The sequence below is a fragment of the Anneissia japonica genome, unplaced genomic scaffold, assembly GCF_011630105.1.
Source record: "Anneissia japonica isolate Jap-2015-1 unplaced genomic scaffold, ASM1163010v1 scaffold718_len1063573_cov188, whole genome shotgun sequence".
In the NCBI taxonomy this organism is placed as follows: domain Eukaryota; kingdom Metazoa; phylum Echinodermata; class Crinoidea; order Comatulida; family Comatulidae; genus Anneissia; species Anneissia japonica.
The window spans coordinates 444,543-450,554 of NW_022727435.1; positions in this window are offsets into that span (position 1 = coordinate 444,543).

The window sequence follows — 6,012 nt, forward strand, 5'->3', positions numbered from 1 at the left end:
TTCTCCAATTCGTCGACCTTATGCTGGAGCTCTACTAGCTTATTCTTGTTATACAAGGGTAAGCGACCTCTTCGTTGGGGTGGCTGAGTAGGGCCCATGTTGATGGTGGTTGCAAATGGACCGACTGCTCCATTATAACCATGCAAATTGGGATCAAAAACGTCGGGAAACTCGGTAGTGACATTAACTAGCTGTTGTCTCTCTGTGTCGAGGAGGATCTTATCTGGGTCGATTATGACGTCATCTACTGATGATGTAATTGTCTTCACAGAAGAGACTGAGACACATTCAGCGGTAGCTGGTTCGTGATCCATGGGAGAGTATACTGGTGTGGCCTGACACAGTTGTTCGTGTCGCCGTAATGTCTGTGGTTCCTGTGTGTCGTTAGCTATCCTAACCTTTCCTCCCACACTATGAGTGACGAATGGAGGGGGCCAAACGTCACTGGTAGTAAGCGAACGAGTATCGACTCTTGGCTCCAAAGCAATCTCGCAATCATTGGGTGTGGCCTCGGGTAGGGTTAACTCAATGAACTCCCCTGGCCAGATTGTGGTGTGGTGATTTGGTCCACGAACTACATGTGTAAGTCGGACTTCATGGTCCCCGGAAGTAGGTTTGGTTGAACCATACGTAAATCTGGTATCCTTGATGTAGATGACGCATTTGGCTGGTCTGACCGCTATATCGTTTGTGCTCATAAAGGGTACACCCCCTAAGATTTCAGTGTCCAGGTCCTGGATAACCAAACCTTCAAACAAGCAAGCAACGTTGTCACGGTATAAAGTGAACTTGGTTTCTCCAACCACCTTCAGTGGAGAAGATCCATCTGCTTGTTTAGCGGACTGGCTTGATTTGGATATTTTAACACCGAGACGTCTGGCTGTGGAAAGTCTAATCATATTGCCTGGGCACCACTGTCCATTGTAATGCGAACAGGGAGATGGCTAAGAAACATATCGATATATGGTGAACGGGCGGTACTAACACGGCGAGCAGCTGGCTCCACAACTGGTTCCTCTGTGGGTTCTACGGAGTAGTCTTCGTAATGGTCTACTGGCTCGTCCTCTGAAACATCAGTAAGACGGGTACGGGCCATGAAGCGTTTGTCTGACGCAGGTAAGTACTTGCATTGACTTAAGAAATGGCTTGTGTCTGGCCGCTTTGCCTGTAAACATAGAGGGCAAGATGGTCGCCTGGTGGTGCGACTGGTAGATCTGGTAGGCGGGCGCTTAGTAAGTGTACGGAAGGCAGCTACGTCTCCTCTATTCAATTCCTCAAGTAATGAATCCAAAGCTTGCGAAATTTCTGGCTTAAGGGAAGCCAGGGTCCTTGATCTAAGTTCTGTACCGTATCGTTGCTTTACCAGTTTAGGTAATAAGGGGTGGAGGAGGCGTAGCCAAGTAAGAACAGTCAGATTCTCAGTAGAAGGAGTCAGTTCCTCCTCTTCTGTAATCTCCTGGCCATGATGCTTTATGTTAGTTCCTGGAGCCAGAAGTGAATCTTCAATAAAAGAAAATAATCGTTGGAAAAGGTCCTCAGGACGTTCGTCAGGTTCGTGTTTGATGTTGTCGAAGTCTAAGAAATGTGCACCGCTATTCTGAAAACCGTAGTGCTGTCTAATCAGTCGCCAAATTGCTGCGAGAGAGGTGGCACCCTTTGTTATTGAGGTCCGTGAAATTATTGGGCAATAATTAGCCACCTGACCTAGCATCATGTCCACGATGTTATTCTTTTGAGCGGCGGTGCGGCGTTGGGCTTTAGGCAGGTCGGGACCGTCGTCAGTAAAGCCCCTGTGAGGATGGGCACGGCTTTTCTTCCGCCATGTGTCCTCCAGAAAGGGTGTAAAATTTGAGTCTAAAGACAAGGTATATATCAGGTTATTTCGCCAACTTTCAAATGATGTGTTTCATGGCGTCCCAAACTCCATTGTTTTGGAGCCCGATTATTCATGGTGAATCGACGTTTAGCTCTCCGGCGTAGGCAGTACTACTACTACTACGAGAATTACGAGAGAAGCTAGCGTTATCAAGCTGATCGGGAAAACAGTCGTGCTCCCCGCAAACAGTTACTCACCAAGTCTGTGAAAACTGGCCTAGCACGGAGGGTGGATAAACGATGCCTCACGCAAATAAAACGACTGTAGTGGGTTCAAAATACGCTGTCACCACGCCAGTATTGGGTGAAAAAGGTATCCACACACAGTAATCACACGATAGACTAAGATGTAAAACTGTAAACAAGCTTTTAATAACAAAACAATCTCTCGGATGTAAGTCGGTACGACAACATCAGTGGGACGCCCAACAGGCGTAAAACAAACCACAACACATATGGTGCGCCCACAGCGCACAATCAACATTGGAATTAACAATGTTGGCGCTAGTCCTAGACTAGCTAGGATGGTATAGGCCTAGCCTTGAAGGGACGAAGGTCCCAATGAAAAACAACGTCGCTCCTTGATAGCTAACATTGTCTATTTAACATCACAATAATTCATTATTAGGCCTGTAGTTGTTTTTTGAATTGTACAAATCTCAGCCGATACCTCGCACAACTCTAGTAACGTCTCGTATCTATTGTCGTGACGTCATGGCTCGCTGGTTCACACACTTGCGATGTCTCGCACTTGTGATCAAATAACACACTGGCTCGCACTTTGGCAACAATCATTGGCAGTCAACTCGCCCCTAAAAAACCCGCCCTTGGAAACTTGCCCCATAAAAAAATATACACTTCCTAGACCATGCAATAAAAATTGTAACCTTTGGTAATCAACTACATTTTCCACATACATAGAAATTTTTGAAACTTTATTTTAAAAAAACCTAAACTTAAAGAGAACAGTAACTTTTACTGAAGAGGTAACCCAGTATTAAGAATAAATAAACCATAATTCACCACTATAGACACTTTTCGACAAAAATGAAAAATTACGACTTTGTTACCCAATGAGAAGTGTCTCATATTATTTGTTATATTTTTATTATTCATTATTTTCACTTGACTCGCATAAATAATTTTGTTCGAAGAACATTTATATGCAGTTGTACTTCGCAGCACTTCACTTGCAATTTGCAATTTCTAGTATACGACAGTATTCCTAGCCGTATTGCCAGATTTATCTTGAGGCGTAGCATTGTGTAATACAATGTTCCCGACGGTTATTTGGACCTGTTCAACCATGAAGCCTTCGTGGTCTAGTGGTTATGACGCTCGACTTGTCAGCGAGAGGTCGCAGGTTCGAATCCCGTCGGAGGCATTTTATTACACAATGACTTTTATAGGACTTTATTCGTTGAAAAGCTACAGGGTAGCCTACGATGTTCCATCATGTCCTTATTAAAACACTGTATATGTACCTTTGATGATTTACTATTTTTCTATCTTATAATCAATTTTATATAGCCGGATTTAGTATTTACCTGGGATACTATGGCTAACAACAGGTACAGTACGCTTTCTCCATTAAAAAGGCTTTTCTGTGAATGGAATGACTTGTACGAAGACGAGCTCCAGTAGACCAAACCAGTACCGTTACGCACCAGAAGAACTGCTTAACATTATAAGATGTAACTGCAACCACATATGTTCGTGTAGGAAATCTGATCTGCCATGCATAGCTGCTTGTGGCCCTTGCCAGGTTGATGGATGCGACAATGTTGATGAATAAGTTTATTCTGATGATATTGATGGTGATGCTGTGTGTTCATAGTCAGCATACATACGTCTGTTACGAAAGGAAAATGTATTTGGACACAATTAGGCCTACAAGAAATAGACTATGAATACTGAGCAAAAATGATAAACGTATCTGCTAAGTGAATTGACAGAAACTTTAAGTGGAAACATGTATCATATATTTTACATATTGTTAAATTACCATTTCAGATTGTGTATCCCAATTATGTAAGATGCATTTGGCTTTTTTGTTTATAAGTTGATTGTGGAGACACTATTTTTGGTGCTTTTAGACCAAGTAGTTGAGGAGTTATGATCATCATATGTTTTATATAGGTCACTGACATTTGACCCTGAATATTTGGTCACAGCTACTAGAAGTTGGCAAATATGTTTTAATGAATGTTGATCCCAAAACCTAGGAGTCTATAGCCACTATTTGTGTACATCTAGGCAAACTGGTTCAGGAGTTATGACCATCATAGTTGCATAAAGGTCATTGACCTTTGACCATGAATATTTGGTCAATTCTAGAAGGCGACAAAAATGTTTCCATTGAATTGTTGACCCCAAAAATCCAGGTGTAGATACTATTTTTGTGCTTTTAGAGCAAGTGGTTGAAGACTTATGACCCAGAACATGTTATATAAAGGTCATTGACCCTTGACCCTGAATATCTAGTCAACGCAACTATAAAAAGGGGGCAAAAATATTTCCATAATTATTTACGTATAGACGTACAAGAATATACAAAAATTCCTTTTATTAGAGTTTGTTGAAGTTTAAACCATATTTTAGCCTCTACTACTTGGCGAACTTGGGAACCACCTCCTATCCCCAATAGGAGGCCTCTATTCGACCTCCTACACTTATTTTAAACGGTTCCGGGTCGTTTCGGCCCTGAGTCGATTCGGCCTGGGTCGATATCATTCGGCCGGGTCGTTTTTTGGGCCGAAACGACCCGCGTCAGAAGTGGTCGCGCCCTATTGTTTGCAAGCAAGCATTTCGATTGCAGCTGAAGTATGGAGCGGCAAGAAATCGAGTCTACACAGCGCCGGGGCGTCCTCAGCCCCCCGTCACCCTTTCAGGAAGTTAAAAAAGGGGAAAAATTGATCGCCCAAAACGCCTCAGAGGTTAAATTCGAGCGTCTGTCTAGAAGACAAATATATCGCGGATCTCCCCTTAGGGCGGTGTTATTTCGATCGGCCCCATTTTTAGTTCTGGATCCGCTCTGCCGGCAGGAGCCCTGACCATATATACGGTAAACGAAATATTAAAGGTAAAACAACGTTGAATAATTTTTTTTTTAAATCGGAACCATAGACGAGAGGTGAACACACGCGTACACATTTACTGCCATGGCATGTGTTTGCACCTAAAATAGCCAGTCTAATTTTATCATTCGACCTACTTCACTCTTTGCAATGTGTGCGCCCACACATTCCTGAAGGCGGCGTACAAAGCATGTCTGCTTCTCACCCTAAAGAGTACCGTGGGAACCTGTTTGTGGGCGTTTCTTTCCTATTTTTATAGTTAGTTTCCATGCAACAATATGCCCTGTGAGTGAAATTTCCGACTTAATATCAAAATATGCCTGAAACAGCCATTAACATTGTAGGCTTATAGATTTTGTTTAAACTATATTTTACTATTTCCATTTATTTGTGTATTTTATAAACATGTCTAATCAAAATATGTATCGACAATGGAAATAAAACAAACAGGAAGATACAAACCATGTGTCTGCTTCACCTCAACATAATTGTTGAAAACGTTTCTTTCCTCAAATTATACTGTAGTTAATAATTTCTTTAGTTAATTTCTATGCAATGAGTGATTTTGTCGGCCTTATGAATACAATAATATATTTGCTTTATTTTCATTATCACGTCATTCCATTCAGTATATTTTAATTTATTTTATATAGGCCTATGTATTGTTATAAATAGAACATTTGGTAATGTAAATGGAGACGCAACAAACAAACAAAAAAAAACTAATCCGCTAAAATATTACTAAAAAGAATTGTTAATATCTGATAATGTTGAATTAGCCTAAGTTTCATGTTTAACAAACAGTACCGCCACCTTGTTTTATTAAATTATTATTCGCGGCCACACCTTCGGTGCTCCATACACCGCGGACGAAATGCATGACAAAAATATCAACTCAGGGCCGAAACGTCTCAGGGCCGAAACGACCCGAGGCCGAATCGACTCAGGGCCGAAACGACTCTACACCATTTTAAACATAGTTTTGGCGAATTTGGCATTTCATACAATTAATTATGAATATCCAGCCGTCTTAATTTCACACACAGGCTACAAAACCCAT